At 42.3% G+C, this 18,723-nt stretch overlaps 1 long non-coding RNA gene across 2 annotated transcripts; it reads right to left on the reverse strand.

The window, feature by feature from the left end:
• Positions 1-71: 71 nt before the first annotated feature.
• On the reverse strand, positions 72-14,487 carry LOC114560756 (uncharacterized). 2 transcript variants are annotated; one of them, XR_003693231.1, is made up of 3 exons: positions 14,416-14,487; positions 707-797; positions 72-361 (listed from the first exon to the last, which is right to left on the reverse strand). It is a non-coding gene; the product is annotated as an uncharacterized LOC114560756 (long non-coding RNA). The 2 variants fall into 2 exon arrangements; XR_003693230.1 differs by lacking the exon at positions 14,416-14,487 and adding an exon at positions 1,101-1,189.
• Positions 14,488-18,723: the final 4,236 nt, after the last annotated feature.

Genomic DNA, 18,723 nt, shown 5'->3' on the forward strand with positions numbered 1-18,723 from the left:
TTATTGAACAACAGAATGAACTAAACTTGTGACATACATTGTCTACTATGTCCGGACTTTTATGTCTGGAGTTAACAGAAGATTTTCTGTTTAATGAAGTAGTCCAGCCCTAATCTGGTTAAGATCTGTTGGACGTACATGGATTCTTCTCACAGAGGAAGGAAAAAAGTGAGTCAAACACAATGGATGGTTTGTCTGAGGTTGTTATGTCTTGGCTTCACTCATGACATGCTCATTTTCCTGCTACATCTGTGCTTCATCAATAGCAAACAAGTGCGTACTCGCCACTGAGCCGCACTCTGCCGAGGAGAAAGCGCACCACTTAGATGTTCAGCATCCAAAACCTTGAAACTGAAAAAAACTGAAAAAGAAGTTGTGTAAGTGAAAATATAGCTGCATAGTGAAATTAACATTAAATATAGCTTGCATGCAAGAATACTCAAATCCACACTATGCTGAGATTAATGGCCTCTTTCATCAGACATGCGTGCTTGGCCACAGCTGGACAAATGACTGCCATGACATCATAGCGCAGGGCACAGAGCAGATCATTGGCGCTATGTAACAATGACATTCAGTGTTTTCCTCTGTGGTCCCTCTCAGCAGGCCCCTAAACGTGGGTGCCGGGTCACAATGCTCCTCTGTGCCCCCTGACGTATGGCATCCTGGCACTGATGTGGCCCTGGGAAATTTTCTGGATAAATACCCCGAGCCAAAAGCCTTCGAAACCTTCCAAATCCTGGGATGGCATCCTCTGGGTCTCACGCTTGACTGTCTGGGACTCAGCTTGCGACACACTGAAAGAGAGACAGCTCTAAGGTGAGTGTGTTTAGAGAGATAGGCAAGGCATGTGAGAAAAAGAGACACCTCTGAAAGTTGTTGCAACTTGGCAAGAAATGCTCTATTTGGCTGCCAAACCAATCACGCTTTCACAATTTTGTGTGTGCCGATGATGATTTAAGGGTTTCCACACACTCGTTGTTTGGAAAAGAAATAGAAAACATATTTCCCACAGAAACCTGACAACCTGCCTTAAAAAAAATGAAAAAAAGCCTTTCACATCACAAACCCCTCATTATCTTTTTAATGTTGAAACTGACCTTCGAAGTCATTTCATCTGTCGTTTGAGCAGAGTCGAGCATTGATCTCAGGGTAACACCGCACCAGTCAAAAAAACCTTAATTCTTTCCCTGACAGAGTGGAGGGGTGGGGGGGTAATTACAGATTTAAAGCCAAAAGAGATTCACACAATGTTCACTTAAACAACTACACCCAAGGCCAACAAAAGGAGAGGAGATTCTTCTGTGCGTGTGTTGCCGATGTGACTGACGGAGTCGTGAGAAAGAAGAAGACCGAGAGACAGAGAAGAAGAGTGAGAAAAGGGGAAGAGAAGGTTCGAGGGACAATAGAAAGCGGACAATAGTTTTAGCAGGGGTGGGCTGATGTGGAGGGGAGAGAAAAAACGGTGAGTGAAAGGAGGAAGATTGAATTTCGTCTTCACAGGCGAGAACACTGCTTTGCGAGCAAACAAAAGGATGAAAAGATGACCTGCCGCTGTTCACTGACGGACAGTTCTCCATGTTCCTGTTGGCAGCCCCCCCACCGCCTCTCCCTCTAACTCGCTCCCCTGCCGCAAGTCTCCAACTGCCAATGTCCAATATCAACTCTAAAAACAATTATTGGACTGCCAGAGGGTGGACATGGCGCAGAGTCAGCAAACAAACGCAGAAGACTACCTGTCACAGAGCGTGGAGGCAGCTGAGGAGAAGGATATAGCATGAAAAGAAACAGGGGAAGCAGGCATAAAGAATGTATGAATCATTTTAAAAATGGAAATCTAATGACAGCTAAGCTGCTTATTAATTTGGCTGACACTGGGACTTTGCGTGCGTGTGCACGTGTACTTGTGTTGTGCGGTCTGTGCCCTGTCTTTGAGGGAATCCAACACTAGTCACAGCGAAAGCAGATTATGAGATTAAGTGATGTGCTTCTGGGAAATAAATAAAAAAAAAAAAAACACTAGTAGATGAATGAATACAGTTAGTACAGCGACGCTAGAAGGAAATCATTCTTAATTGAATTTTTTTTTTGTGGTGTAAGGATGTGTAGGGGGAGTGTGGGTGGAAAGTATGAATGAGTCATGTTGTTGGGATACGCATTCCTGTATATTTGACGGTGCGCTGTGTTATAGGACATAGAGGGGGTTACGGTCACTTTGTAATGGCTTTATACTGAGAGCAGGAAAATGAATCGCTAAATCAGTAGGATTGATAATCGGCTCTGGGTAGGAAATAACCTGCAGAGAATCACAATGACTTTGCTTTTATCTCCTGTGCTTACGGAGTTGCCCGTCCCACTCAAGATTGCCTTGCAAGTACACCACATAATCCCATGGGATTAAATTGTTTTTACATGGAACATGTGTAGCATTGCGGTTGAGGAATTTGTAAACCACCTTTTAATATGAAATCACGCTTTGATGTTAACCACTGCAGGGCCATCTATCTGCCTTTATCCCCCCACTTCCTTTGTTTCTATTGCTCTCTTTCCCCCCCCCCTCTCCGGTTCCCTCTGTATGTTTAGAAATAGGATCTTATAGCCTAAATTGAAACTGGGACTGCTCCACAACACTCAGCACATGGCAGCAGATGTGTGGCAGTATGCGAGAGGGAGGCAGGACAAAAGGAAAATGAGGCAGAGGGAGGGAGAGACTGAAGGAAGAAAGTGGAGAAGGAATAGGAGGAGGAGGAGAGATAAAGATGATAAAGGTAGAGAGAGGGAGGAAATCAACAGGACTAGAAGGGAGGAAGATGAGAGACTGAGAGGAGAGGGAAAAGGAATGGAGAGGAGTTTAGAGGCTCTCCAACACATTGCACTCCCAGCACAGCAGATGCCACATTCTGTCTGGCACTATGATCTGTGGGCCTGCTCTATTTATACCCTCGTTGTGTCACTTCAGGGCCAGCACAACACTCGAAACACACACACACACACACACACACACACACACACACACACACACACACACACACATACACACACCTAGCATCAGCCATTTGCAGCTCTCCTGAAATGACTGAAATGAGGCAGGTTAGAGAAGCTCCCTGTAAGGGGAAGAGATGGAAAACAATGAGAGGGCATAAACAGAGACAGGATTTATATATATAAATGGAATATATATAAATATTCCATTTTGTCCCTGTATTTAGTCTGTAAAAGTTCAGCTTCAAAGATGATCTGAAACTCCCATGTGAGAGTAGATAAAGATGCATATTTTGCTTTTCATTAATGGTTTTAGTTGGCAGGCCAGACCATGAGAAAAGGGAGAGTGAACAAACAGTGGTCTGATTAAGCAGCAGGATGACGGGAGCCTTTTGGATCGCCCTGGTTACTGGGAATAAGAGTTACATCAGCTTTCCACCTTAACAATGAGAGGAGTTGGGCAACTCAAAGAGGAAAATCTTAGTGAGTGTTAAATGAGAAAAAGATGGGGCGGAGGCGAATGAGAAAATGTATATAAAAGAGACAATTTGGACATATAAAGCTGCAACAACATAAACAGTTCTATTATTTTCTTTTCTGTAAAAGTGTGTACAAAGTATAAAGTATAAAGATGAGAACATTGTATATGAATCATCTCGTGTGGGCAGAAGGAAAGCTGGATAACAGCACAGCTTTAATTTAACAAGCAGCGCGCTGTGGTCTTTTCTCATGCCATATATGTGTAATCCCATCTGTGAAGCTACGTTGCATTGTTAAGAGGCAGCACCCCTGCATGTTAAATGGCCTTTGTTTGTAATCAATCAACCCAAATGTTACCGAAGCAAAGCAGGGTTCATTACACATCCGGCTCAGAGAAACGACACCACTCTACACATCCATCAACCTCACACACACCCAGGGGCCCCTGCAACTAGCACTAGCTGGTTGGAAACGGAGGGTGTGCTCACACACACAATTACAAACACACTCGCACATATACAAATATGGATAGATGCAAACAACCACACACTCGCGCATTTGTCTGTGACCTATGATGTTGTATGCAAAGTCACACAAACAAATTCTAATAGCTGAGAGGGAGGTGGCATTTAAGAGCAAGAGTAATATGTTATGCAGGTGCAATAAAAAAGCATGCAGGCAATCTTTGAAGGGTCACCTTTGATATTATGAAAAATGAAAGGCTAAATCATATCTGTAATAGTTCGTTGTCTCTGTCAATGTGGGAGAGTGAGAAAGTCAAACTTCAAAGATGCAAACCGCCACCTATATCTGGTCATACTGGTTGAAAATAATGAAATGAAAGATAACCGTGTGTGACTGTGTGTAAAGGCCCTGACACACCAAGCTGACGGTCGGCCTGGTCTGTGCGGTGTGCTGTGTCGGCCTCGTCTGCCTGTTTTGTGTTTTGTGTTGTTGTAATGTTGAACCGGCGTCTGTGGTTGTCGGCCGTCGGCTGAACAGCCAATTAATCCGATTGGCTTTTCAGCTTGGAAACAAGAGTGAGCAAAGCAAACAAACGACTGTGACAGGCACACCCAAGGCTCCTTTCATTTTTCATCTCATCTGATCAATCAAATACACTAAGGCTGTGCTCAATTCTTAGTCGACTAACACTCATTCAATTGTATCGACTAATTGATCATTTGATTTAATCGACAGATCTGTAAATCGGAGTTTCTCCGCAAAGAGTCATGCAAAAGCACCACTTTAAGTCTTGTGTTTACCAGAGATGTGCTCGTACGTTTCTTGGAAATAAGTCATTCGGCATGAAAAAAGCATCAAACATGACTAATCGACTAAAGAAATCTAAGTTGATTAAGACCAAAACGACCGATTAGTCGACTGATCAACTAAGAGGGAGCAGCTCTAAAATTACACACAAAGCTGTCAAAACTGGTCAAAAATTATGTTTGAATGTTCCTTCTAAAAACACACAGGTTCAAACTATTGGAATAACTATTTTTGCACATTTTACATGTCCATAAAATGGCAAACGTAGCCTACAACGAGATATACATAACTAACGTTACTTGTTTAGGCATATTTATTTCAACAATAACATGTATTTTAAAATATCTCTACATACCTACACATTACAAAATAAACTAACGTTAATAAACTAATATCCTATACCGTGATATTTAATAGAAAGACCGTAAAAGACCTCTCTCTCTGTCTCTGCGCCCTCTGCACCGCTAGACATTTACCCCCCTAGCAAGCAAAGCTAGCTTACCAGCCAGCCGGCCATCCTCTAAATTAGTCAATTGTAACAACTTAATGTTAAATTCACACACTTTTGTCACTTCATAGGAAAGCACAATGCTATCGCCAGATGAGTGATGAGTGACACGTTTGTTTGGCTAATTTTCGGTAACCAGTATATGATGAAGGCATGTTGGGCGGGTAAAATTAGCAAGCTAACGTTAGCTAACAAGCCAGCAGCCGGCCGTTCGGTCGCTCCGCTCCCACTGTAGGGAGACTTCTTTGCCGAGAGAATGGATGACAGCCCGGGAGAGGCACAGTCCGGTTAGCCATCTCCCGGTACCGCTGTCTTCCTGGCGGGGAGTGAAGCTAAGGGACCGTAGGCTCTCCTCCGTTCTGCTGCTCCTAGAGCAAACGCTGTTTGTTGTGGGTATCAACAAAGGTATCCGGTTTCCCTTGTTGAATAATGAATAGATTACCGCCGCCTGCTGGTATGGGGAGTTAGTTCCTTGAACGAATGCGCAAAACGTCTGTGGTACTTGGCCCTCGGCTGTAGTCTGTGCTGTGTTCCAGCGAGAGGCGCCGCCACAGGTGGACGTCGTCGGCTAGTCGTCAGCGGCCGTCGGCTTGGTGTGTCAGGGCCTTAAACCGGTGAGTGAGCACTCCAGCTGCCAGAGGCAGAAAGCTGTGCAAATGTGTGCAACGGTGAGCCTAGGAGAGCAACAACAACAAACGCTTCCTCCTCTTTGAAGTAGACCCGATCACCTTTCCACCCCCGCTACGCTCCCCCCTCCACCGTCCATCAGCAAGCCATAAATCCAGACTCTCATCTGCCGATATGCCTCTGAAGTTCAGGAATGTCCGCATGGGATTTGAGGCCCGGTGAGTTATGGGAACTCCTGAAGGGGAGACTGGGAGGAAGAAGGTTGGGGGCGTGGGGGAGGGGGGTTTCAGGCATCCTCATACTGTACCTATGAACGGCAACATGTTACATGTTGACAGCCAACAAGGCTGAAGGATTAGTTCTGGTGGTCAACTGTCTTAGGTTTGGGTAATATGCCCTAGAATCATGGAATAAGCATGGATACAAGCCTGCTGACAACATGCATGCACCCACACACACACACACACACCTATTGTTTTTACTAGATGGGAACAGGAGCATGTAATCTACAGTCCGGCGGCAACTTCAGATGGAAAGAAATTGCTCAGATCTTGGGGATGGCAGAGAGGGGGGTGTTTTTCAAAAGGCTGAGGGTTATAAAAACAGAACATGGCTGGGGTCGTGGTCGGGCCTGACTCTGTCGTTCCTGCACAGCATGCACAAAGTCACCGATCTGCCCGAGCCTGTCCTATAGCAGAGTAACTACATTGGCCTCCATTTGTTTGCCTTTCAGTGAAAGCAGAGGTTTGTTTAGATGTGTGTACCAGGTGTGTGTCCTTGGCTCTCTTTCAGTCTCCTGCTCTACTGCAATGTTGTGCACATAACTGTATATGTATGAGTGTGATGAGTATAGAGCTGCAACTATTGTTGTCCTCATTGATTCATCTTTCGATTTCTCTTTGAGTAATCAATTAAAAGTTAATTCTATAAAATGTCAAGAACCATACAAAATGCCCTTCACAATGTCCAGCTTTCCGTTCTCACCTGGCAAATGGTGGCAGATTCACCGCTGGACTGGATTTAAGGAAGACAAAAGCAGGCTTTTCTAGCCAGCGACCTTCAGTTTTGTCATATCAGTTGGCATGTTATATTGTTATATTGTTATATTGTTATATATGTTATATTAGGTGTAGCTAGCTAGCTAATTAAGCTAATGTTAGATCCATTAATTACTTGAAATCGCTAACTCATTTTTAAATGAGAACTCTGTAAAAGGTTCTTAAATATGCACCTAATTGCTATAAACGTGTCATTGTCTTAAAAGACAGAGAATGAAACTGCATGTCCCCGGCAATAATTCACCATCCTCACCGGCATTGTTTTTGTATTGCAGCGAATAACTGGTTAACCCGTGTATTATACGTTTTGTAAAGTAAAATTAGTATAGACTTATTCTCGGACATAATCCTGTTGGCTTCTTAGCTTACATACTCATTTGTATTTTCAAACGGTATGTTTTCATCTTTAACATTAGATTAAAAGATCTTTCGGGTGATGCTGGATAAGGTTCAAATCTAATAAAAAGCAGGACAGATGCTCTTGACAACCTCAACATCAGAAATCCAACATGGCTGCTTCGAGCATCAACCGTAGTAAAAGCTGTAGGAATATACTGTTCTTAATACTGAGTCGTACACACAGTACTGTCCATCTGTGGACATGTTGCTACAGTGTTTGTACATGCAAAGTACCACAAAATGCGTTGTTATCAACTGGTAATGCTAACAATGGTTAACTTGGCTAGAGTCCCCCTGTTAAATATGTTGGTTTTCGGACTTGTTACTGGAACACGGTCAACTTGGGTGTTACGTCATTCTCAATTCCGACCTCTTCTGACTTCCGAGGTAAATGTTAACATTGCCCTAAACTCTCATAGCATCCTGGACACACAGTGAAAAAATAATACACAGTGGCTAGTCGTAAACATGTATTTTTTTAAATGTAAACAAAAAGCTAACCTAGTTAGTTAAAGGTGCTCTATGAGTTCCTGCATGACGACACTTCTGTTGACGTTCCAAGTAAATACAAAACCCCTCCCCCCATGTTTCTGTAACTGTCATGACTAACTGACAAACTGTCACTAACCCCCACCCCCTCCCCCAACCATCTTGTCGGTGATTGGCTGGAACGTGTTTTGTTGTATTTTGGTGCACAGCCTGTGTACCTACTGTTTGTTTGACGTTTACGACCCCTCTGTTGTCTCCCGAGATCGGGCTTTTTCAAAGTGTATTCAGGGGGCAGGCAGCTAGCGGATCAAGGAGCGATGCCTACGATTTGAGACAAAAATGAAATCGCGCTGAAACCATGCAGGAACTCATAGTGCACCTTTAATGATGTGCTCCTTGGCCTTTGAAGTAATGCTCAGTTACGACTGTAGGTAGTCAGAAAGTAAGCCAGAAATGCTAGTACGTCTAGCATCTTACGCAGGGCTTAAAATATTCCGGCACCATGCCGGATCTCCGGATTGGGAACTTGCATGTGGTTTAATATTTTTGAGTCAATTGATTTCGCCTACCAATCATATGAGAGGAACGCAGCTCTAACAAATGTTAAGGGCCCTATCTTGCACCCAGCGCAATTGACTTTGTACACCGACGCATGTATCATTCCTATTTTGCACCCGACGCATAGCGGACTTTTCCCTCCACAGACTCACGTCGGTAAATTAGGGAATGTATTTGCGCTCCCGCTCACCGGGGGCGGTTCAGCGAAAAGAGGAGGCGTGTTCCGGCGTAAACGTTCCCTAGTGCAATTTTTCATTTTCAGAAAACAATTCCGCCACAGACCAGGAAAAACCTGGTCTAAAGTCAGTGGCGCGTTATTCGAATAATATTTTAGGGGCGCATGCTTGGCCGTAATGTAGAGTGTGCACACCGTGCATACACTTTGCTTCTTTCATCTCACGGACCCAGCAGTTCCCATTTTTGCAAACCATACATAAATACAAGGAAAAATATGACCTGGTTTTACACAACATTTCCATGAATCATGGATGTGTTGATGACATAAATGAGGAAATATTAGAGGACTTAAGGAGATGCACGCACTGCATGTGCCGATGCCACTTAGCCCAAATGCCCAGCAGCAGCAGCAGCAGCACGGGAGAGGAGAGACAGAAAAGCTGCATTGTATATAGTGAGGTAATCCCGGTCTAATGTTAGACTATATTGCAAAAATATCTCCATTCATTCATAACCTTGTGATTCAGTGAGAGTGAGCCCAAAACATTGGAAAGTATGTTTTTGTGACATTTCTTTATTTACATTTTGTCACAAAGAAAAATCAATAGCAGACGTCTGTCTCCTCGGCTGTGAACCCCTCCTTGCATGCGCCCATGGATGTATTAAGAGTGTGCGCCTAGCAAATCCGCCATTATAATAGCAGTCCGCCATGGAAGAAGCGCGCCTGCTTTTAAAGGGAATGTGAGATAACGCTCTGATTGGTTTATTGCACCTTACGCCCAAACCACACCTATGAGTAATGTAGCTACTTCAGACCAACCCATTTTAGATTTGCATCGGGCGCAAGAGTCATTTATCCCACCGCTATAATAGCAACAGCGCCCGAGATCCGCCCACAAAGCTACTTGCGTTTGATACTTGCGTTTCAGATCGGTTAAATAGGGCCCTTAGCCTATCAGAAGCAGAGCAGAAAGTGCTTGCTCGTCATGAGTTAGACCCCAGTCTTAAAAATACATTTGTGCACATTTATTGCGGAACATGACTTGTCGTTCACAGTTTCGCAACCACTGGTCACCCTGCGTAGAAAACTAGCAGAAGACAAAAAAGCGTTAACTAGCCTGTCAATTTCAAATCACCGTTACCATTACCATTGTTACATGAACACTCATGGCATCGCACTACAGTGGAAGAGTTTGCAGGACTTTGCTTACAACCCGGAAAAAAAGAAAAAAGAAGTGATAATGGCCTTGATTTCACTTCTAATCTTTAGTTTAGCAGTTCAATTCTTTAGCACTTTAAGCTCTTGTTATTGTTTAGAAGAAAACACTTTAGTTGAAATAGTACTTTAAAATAAATGGTGCAAAGCATAATCATTGAAGAGAAGTGAATCTATCCATCTCAGTCTCAGTTCACCAGTTTTTTAAAGCACTTTAAGCTCTCGTTAATGTATTTTTGTTATCGTCAATGTGTTTATTTATTTTACATTATTTATTTATTTTACATTATTTACGTATTTCAGTTACAATTTTAACATACAGCCGTAGTACTTGAAAATAAATGGTGCCATTGAAGATAAGTCCGTCTGTGCAGTTTCTCCCACCCGCCCCTTTGCTGGATATGTCTGTTTTCTGTCTTAGAGCATCTCACAGCCACTCTCTGTACCTTTCCATTTTCCTGATGGGAGGCTATCAATTCGGCCATTAAAATGGACTCATATAAAGAATCTGAATTCGGTGATATATCTCAAACCCCAAGTGTTCAATAAACCTTATTTCTAAAAAAAAGCTTTTCTCTATTAAAGGATAAATTATATGGAATAAATCAGCTGCTTCCAAACTCAAAGGAGTTGGAACCTAAACGAAAGTAGACAAAATGAGAGAAAATACTAAATATTCCCCTGGTAGACAATGCTATATTACAAAGGATCGTGGAACCCTAAAAAGATTTAGTTTCTCTATCATTGATTTTGTGGAAGATGTCTTTGTTGCTAGACGATTAGCCCACACCCGCAATCAATCAATGCTCACAGGGTTTCACAATGGCAATATTTGCACAGGCCAAATAGATGTGAAGAAATAGAATGAGGAAGAGTGGAAAAGGGTGAGTGAGGAGACCTTATAAAACCAAGACAAGGATAGTAGCCACATGCCTTTTTGTTTTGTTAAGCCTTGCTGATTCACAAAATGATATGGCCCTCTGAATTTCCTGTAACCCTGCCTTTTCTGTCAAGTGCTCTTTTTTTTTACTTTTCTTTTTTTTATTGTGAAGACATTGAAACCTCCCACATGCAGCATTTCAGTTGCCAAAAGGTTTGTGCTATAGAATAAGGTTAAAACACAAAGGTTTGCTGCTTGGATTGACACTCAATGTGGAAGGAAGTGTACCACTACACCCTGTATTGTCTCCCTTTGGTTAAAGTAATGTAAGGGTGTCACAAAGTGCTAGACACTAAGCCTCACCCTGTACTCGTGTATAATTGTTGTGGCTGCTGGCGTTATGGGCCAGGATCTCTCAGACTTGTAATTTAAGATGAGTCAGGTCACAGGTGGGAAAGGAAAGGAATGTCTTTGGGAGAGGCAATATCTTCAAAGCGTACATGATAACATATAATTACATTTCAAAAGATGAGGAAAAAAAGCATGTCTGCATTTTTTATTAACCCTTTTATAGTTTTTGTCCACTTTTTCTGCTAATTGCAGATGCCCATATCCCCACTCATTGCCAGCCATTCTGTTGGCCTGGGAGGAACGAAGACTAATCTTCACTTCATCTTCAATTTGCCCCAATATCACACAGACATTCGAGCCCTTCTCCATCTCAGCTGACTGACTCCCCACAAACATGAAAGGCATGAAAGCAATATGTTAAGGCTCTTCTTGACTTCTATTTTTATTTGACTCAATGGCTAAAATTGGGGAATTTGAAGGTGCATTGTGGAGTTTTCTTGTAATCAAACAGAGAATGTTTACATTCAGTGTTTCTCATCAAAACAAATAGTGTGCATCTTTAAATGCATTTCCTTCCTAATAAAACATTTTCAAATCCATTTTTTTGAATATTGTAAATGTTGTTTTGTTGACATCCTCGTTTGCGAGCATGAAGTGTTCTTCGGTGCCTTTGTTGGCGTGCATTGCTGCACCTTTTTGCACATCTACTGCCATTAAACTGTCAATCAGCGGAATAGTTTGAAACTGGCACCAGGAATGTGTGATACGTTGCCTGTGCATACAAGTCATCATGCTAGTGTCAACAAGTCCTCCAAACCATGCGAAGATATACGTTTAGATTTAGTTTATTCCTACCCTCTAAAACAGTGGTTCCCAACCTGGGGTCCGGACACTCCTTAGGGGGGCGGCAAAGATCACAGAGGGGGCGCAAGTCTTTATCTGGTTTGAGGTTGAGGTAAAAAAAAACTATATATTTTTGTTCTCGCTTAAAATTGTAGGCAGGCTACTTAGTAGGCCAAATCTCTGGGACCTCATAACCTGGGACCCTTGCTGTCATCAGGTCAGCTGCTAGCTGCTATCATCCTCGTCTTTCCTGTCGCCACGGCATCACTATTTTATGAATGAAACATGGCGGAGAAACGTAAAAGTGCTGATAACTGCTCTGTATCAAAAAAGAAAGTAAGCCTCTATCTCGAAACATCTCGAGAGTTACCTCAAATTCGGTTTCAGCTTCTCTTAGACATGAGTAGGGGGGGCGCCAAGGAAAAAAGGTTGGGAACCACTGCTCTAAAACGACCCATATGGACTTGACCCCTGGTCTCCTGGGTGAAAGTCCTGTGTTTGTTTGTGTTAAAGTCTAGTGTTTGTTTGTTCTATTCACCACCCCAACCTGCCTCCTTATGCAAAATTTTGCACTATTATACTTTGTCACCATACTTCCTGCTTTGGTCACGGCATAATTACTAAGGCTGCCAGACGGCGTTGCCACTATAAACATTAATATGAGTCCTAATTGCTGCTTGAAAAAGCAAGTTATGTGGGAGTTTGTCAGGGGTAGGGCTGGGTATCGTTTAAACGTTTTTTGATAACGATACCAATACCGTGACTTTGATGCCGGTTCCTAAACGCTACTTTTTGCGATACCAATTTTAAGAATCAAAAAGAAATTACATTACTCACATTACGGCACAAATCATTTTATTTATTTTTCAGCTCCTACTATGTGAACCTCATCTCTGTGTGTAACATAGTTTTTCCTGCTTGCCTCTACAACGTTAATGTTAGACAGCCAATCACCAGCATTATTAGAACTTGGTAGAAGCATGCTGCATACTTATTGGCTCACTGACGCTAATAAGATTCACTCCTTAGGTATTGAAATTGGGTATTGAATGACGAGGAATGTTTTGACACTTTAGAGGCAATTCGTTCAGTGCCTATAACGTATTGAATTCAGTAGCCAGCCCTACTCAGGGGAGGGCAGTCTTGCTAGCGTAAAAACAAAATCTCAATGTATAAACATTGATCCATAGCGCTACTAGTGGTACAAAAAAACAGGAGTACAGGGTACCTTTTATTAAGGTTTCTGCACTAACAGCTCACCATGTTTGATAGGAAGAATAAGTCCTGGTATGGCCTGGTGAATATCATGGCTGGTCCTACCAGGTTTTAAGGCAGGCTGATCAGGCCACTCCTCTTGACAATGCACGCAACGAGCATTGTTGAGACAAGTGAATGTAGAAATGATAATTTACTTATAGCAGAATGTTGGATAGGCAGAGCTGAATAACTCCACAGTTATTTTTAAAGATAGAAAGAAAAACTCTGACAAGGCTGCACTTTTTGTTTTAAATAAAAACTGTCCACAACACAGTTTTCTTAGGATACTTGAAAGTAGCAATGCCATCAAGTGATATTATTGTCAAGGACAGAAGGCGTTAAAATGTCTGTGAGAGTTGAGATTTCCTGGCTTGCAATGCTGCCAAGATTTGTGCCCAAGCCTAAGTTTATAAAAATTCTGAGGTAGAATAGCAGTGAAATCAAATAAGCTTCATTAACTTAGTATATATATATATATATATATTTTTATATATTGCCTCATTCTGCTGTCTCCTGTACTAGGTAGTCCCTTCTCACTAAGGCATGTCCAATCTTGTTCAAATGACAATGATACTGCAGAGTCAGCCATAAACCCCCTAATGTTTGTCTCTTGTGGGCTCTTCTCTCTTCTCCCCTCTGAAGAGCCAGCATGCTGGACGCAACCCTAAACATCCGCCTGCCTCTTATGCCTGTCTTCGTCGCCGCATGCCTGAGTGCCCTCCTCTTCTATCTACACTCCTGTCGACCTATCTACTTAACTGATTGACTGTAGTGCCATTTTCTCACAGTTAGCTTTAATCATTCAGTGTAACAGTGTACCATTACGGAACGAGGCAAGCCGGAGCGTTTGTGTGGTACAACAGCCTTCTATGGCGGCACAAAGCGCAATTTACATAGAAATGACCAAATTACTGAGCACTGGCGCAGCCAATGGGTGCTATTATTCAAAAGGACTACTGTGACCGCACGCAGGTCTCCAACAGGGCACAGCCTCCAGCCAACGCTAACATTCAGAGAGCAAGTGGTCAGCTAGCAGGAAGGAAATGTGCTGTTTCAGCAGCTTGTAGGTATTTTGTCATCAAGTATCACACATCCTCTTGCCCTTCTGTGTATCGATTCTCTTTGCACTTCGGGCACGGGGAGGACAAAACCCTTATGACACAGTCACAGCACACTTGAAAAAAAAAGAAAGCTCCACTGACACACAAGTATGTCGAAAATGAGCTGATCTTTTCATGCTGTTAAGTAGGAGTACGATTTTTTTCAACGCTAATTTCTAGGGATGCACCGACAACTAAGACCAAGTAAAACTACTTACATTTGGGTACTCGCCGATACCGAGTACCGATACGATCCCTCTGGGGTCCGTCTGTGTTTTTGACACACATGATTTTGGCCTGCTCTTATATTGTTTTCAATTAAAACATTTCTGTTCAAAGCGTATGCCCAAGGGCTGGATATTTCCCTGAGCTAATGCAGGGCTCAACATAAAAAAAATCCCCACTGGCCCCCAGGGCCATTAGATCAGAGTTTTGTGGCCCCTTCTACATTTTTACTGGCCCTGAAAGAAATATCATCGGTGTGATTGGCAAAGGACAAAAAAGCAGGAAAATATACGGCGCACCTACCATGAAGCTTCAGAAAATGGTTCTTATCCAGCTAGCCACTGGATGTTGTGCCATTAGCAGTAAAGCTAGACCAGGGGTCATCAACTACATTTTTTCAAGGGCCAGAATTTTTTTAATACGCATCTTCTTGTTTAATTTTTTCGCTTTCTTACTAAATGAATGCTATATTTTTTTACATGTATTAGTGTAAGCAAACCCCTAAAATCCATGGAAAATCCATAATGATAACTAGATAGGCTACTTAACTAGAAAATGATCTCAGATTAGGGGGCAGTTCAATGAGGAGTGATGGTTAAAGTCTTGATTACTGAAACGTAATCAGTGTCCTGATTGGTGGAAAAGGCTTACAGAAAGAAAGGCCTGTTGTCAGGTAAAAATGTCACTGTCAGAGAGCCTGAAGTGAAAAGTTGTGGAAAACAGCAGCTGTCATGACGAATGGACTGATAAGCAGGCTAGCATTCGTCCTCTATGCCTAATTTGACATAAGACAATGTTGTCGCGAAATAAAACAACCGGCAACATCATCAAGAATGAAGAACGCGATTTCATTCACGTGCATATTAAGTAGCCACATGTATCTGTTTTGGTCTTATAATACATCCACAGGTTTACCGCTCCAGCGGAGAGGATGGCTCGTTTAGACAGCAGCTACGTTTACAAGAGTTTGTCCAAAGTTCAAGATTGGTTGAAAATTAAGATAAACAGTTAGACTACAAACTGACATCTTTCATTTTAACTCGTTTGTAAAGTTGCTATTTGAAGAGTAGAGCTGTGTTTGCACAGCGCGGTGGACACGAGTGGACAGAGCAGACAGAGCAGACTGAAATTTCGGTTTCTACATGTTTATGCCTATAGAACAGGTAGGTGGGTATTGATAAGTATTGACTCTTTAATCATGGAGGTTTTATTGTAAGCTACCTACTTACCGTAACGAGTGTAGCGTTAGTTCATCTGCGCCATCGGCGGTAAATAATCCTCGGTAACGTTTCCAGTCAGTTACATGTGAAGTAACGCACACACCTCGGCCCTGCTGTGTGTGTGTGTGTGTGTGTGTGTGTGTGTGTGTGTGTGTGTGTGTGTGTGTGTGTGCGCAGTGCGGGCATCGCTGTTCAGAATCCCATCTATCTTCCAAAATGCAACGCTTGTATCCAAATTAATTGGTTATAAATTACCTGAGGTGAAAATGTGAAATGTTAACATTCACACGCTTCGTGCCACTCTGTATGATGTTTGCTGATGCAGCAGACAGAGCCACAGTCACTGGCCCATGCGGGCCAATCAACTAGCCCCACATACGTTTTTACTGGCCCTGGGCCATCGGGCCATTGCTTATGTCGAGCCCTGGCTAATGTCAATAAAATAAATCCTGTCATTCCTGATATCAAAATACTGAGTGAAGTTTAGAAAGAATGAAGAAGGCGAAGTCCAATGAAGTCATTCACGTGCATATTAAGTAGCCAAGTGGTTTTACCACTCCAGCCAGAGGATGGTTTGTTTACCCAGCAAGTTAGTTAGGTCACAAGATGTCCAAATATAAAGAATCGTGGCTATATAACTATATTAAACAGTTAGACTACAAACCGACTGCTTTCGTTTTAGCTTGTTTGTAAAAAAAATTCAATAATGTTTTGCTATTTGCAGAGTAGCGCCGTAGGGACCACATGCAGACGGAACAGATTGAAATACCGCTTTCTTCATGTTTATGCCTGTTAAGTGATGAGAGACATTGGGCTGATGTGCTTTTTCATAAAGTCATGTAGCTTTGGAAAGTTTCTGTGATGAAGTGACGGCTGGGAATCCCATACCTCAGCTCCACTACACTGAGAAGACATCGGAACCCAGTATTATTAACGACATCATGTATTGGGTAAGAGCCTCTGTTATTTTTACAGCCTCAACAAATCTCCAAACTGCTGGCATTGCTCCTCTTCCGCCACCTATACCTGCTTGACGAAGACGTTAATGTCACATTTCTATGAAGTGGTATCGGGTGTGGTAGTATCGGTGTAATTTTATGATTACAAGGACGAGTACATGCGCACGGCATCGGACCGATACCCGATACTGGTATTGGTATTGGTGCATCCCTACTAATTTGGAATCTGAAAAGTTGTGTTTGCTAAGTGGCGCAGCATTGGCATACACCTTTTCAGAATGAGAAAAGGCATCCCCTCATTCTTATATATTATTATTATTATTTGTTCCAATAAACTTATTGTCTGGCATTGGGGCAGATTCATAACCTCCCCTCACAACATTTGCATAGAAATATCTTAATTACTGCCACAATCTCAGCTAGGTGCATGTGGCCACGAGAAAGACGCATCCAGCAGCAAAATGATAGATTATCTCCATGCCATAAATATGATCAGTGATTTTTTTTTTTCCCCAGCAAAGGACAGAAAAAACAGTAATTTCCATAAGCATACTAATTCTCATTTACATAGAGATGAATCCAGATGCAAATGAGCGAAAACGGCGTGTACTTGAAACAGGTCCCCCGGCTGCACCGAAGCATCAACAGGCATCACCCAGAGGAATATCAAAAGCCGTCAAGCATGTCAATCAAATGCGCCGAGACATTTCAGTCGAAGGAAGGAGGGGAAAAGCAAGGCAAAACATTTGAACACAACAAGGTCCTTACAAGGGAGCTAATGTCATTCCTGGGTACTTCTTGGTTTGATAAACAAAAGTGGATTTTAAAGCACAGGCTGAATTGAGCTCCTTTACTTACTTTACTGCCACTTTTACTTACAACAAAGGTAAAGTCCTTCATGTAGCTCAACTTGTAGGGGGACAAAAAGTCTTTATCATTCTGAAATATGACAGTAGACTATGGTCTGACATTTTGGAGACAGAGCTTGAGGGACGATTTAAGCATAACAAATAGGATTTTATTAAGTAGTGAAATAATTAGGATTTATTTTTATGCATGCTATGACTGGCAAGAAGCAAATCGTATTAAGGGAAAATAGAGAGAATCCAAATTGAGGTTAAACAGTTCTTGTTTCAAAAACTGTTTAATGGATTATATTCAGATCTCTGTCTATTTGTATACCTAATGTGGGCTATATTATTAGGCTCCAAATCTAATAACGTAAAATGATGAGGAAGAATACAATAATGTCATGTGTCTGTATTATCCGATATATTTCTGTCAACATAAACTACATCAAAGATCTGACTCACTGGTAGTTATGACAGAGTGACAAAATAAACTAGCTCGATGAAGGTAACAGACCTTTATGATAGAAAGTTACAAGAGTGATTTTTTTTCCATAATCTAGGCACGGCAGCCCTGAGAGAGTGGACAACAGCTGGACCGATGTATGAGTCTGCTCCCTTGTGTATGATTTACTGTGACAGAACCCTGCAAAAACCAACTGCCCACCCAAGGACACACGTTTCTTGGCTGAAGACATTGGCCATCCGAGTTTAGGGAAATTTCTTGTTCAAGAAAAGCCAAATCTGTCATAGAGTTTTTCGCGATCACACACATCGGACACACAACCCATCGCAGCACGGTGGCTCAGTGGTTAGCACTTCTGCCTCACAGCATGAAGGTTCCGGATTCGAGTCCAAGTCGTTCTGGGCCTTTCTGTGTGGAGTTTGTATGTTCTCCCCGTGTTTGCGTGGGTTTCCTCCAGGTGCTCTGGTTTCTTCCCACCATAAAGACATGCATACTAGGACTACAGGTCGTACACTCATTGCAAATGAGAACTTGTTCTCAATCAACTAACCTGGATAAATAAAGGTTAAATAAAAAAATAAATAAAAGCTTCACTGTAACTTTTTTCTTTCACTTTTTCGATTTTATTCTCTCTCATTTATCAAACGCTTGTGTGCTATCACAGCTGACTTTAAAAGTAAATCCATATGGCAGAGATTAACAAAGCTGGGTGTCCCTTGTGGTGTGTCCAGGTGCACACACTTGTTAAACTCGCAGCATGTGATGAAATGGGACTACGTAGCACGAGTCCAAAAACTTTAGTCACAGC

The sequence above is a fragment of the Perca flavescens genome, chromosome 8, assembly GCF_004354835.1.
Source record: "Perca flavescens isolate YP-PL-M2 chromosome 8, PFLA_1.0, whole genome shotgun sequence".
In the NCBI taxonomy this organism is placed as follows: Eukaryota; Metazoa; Chordata; class Actinopteri; order Perciformes; family Percidae; genus Perca; species Perca flavescens.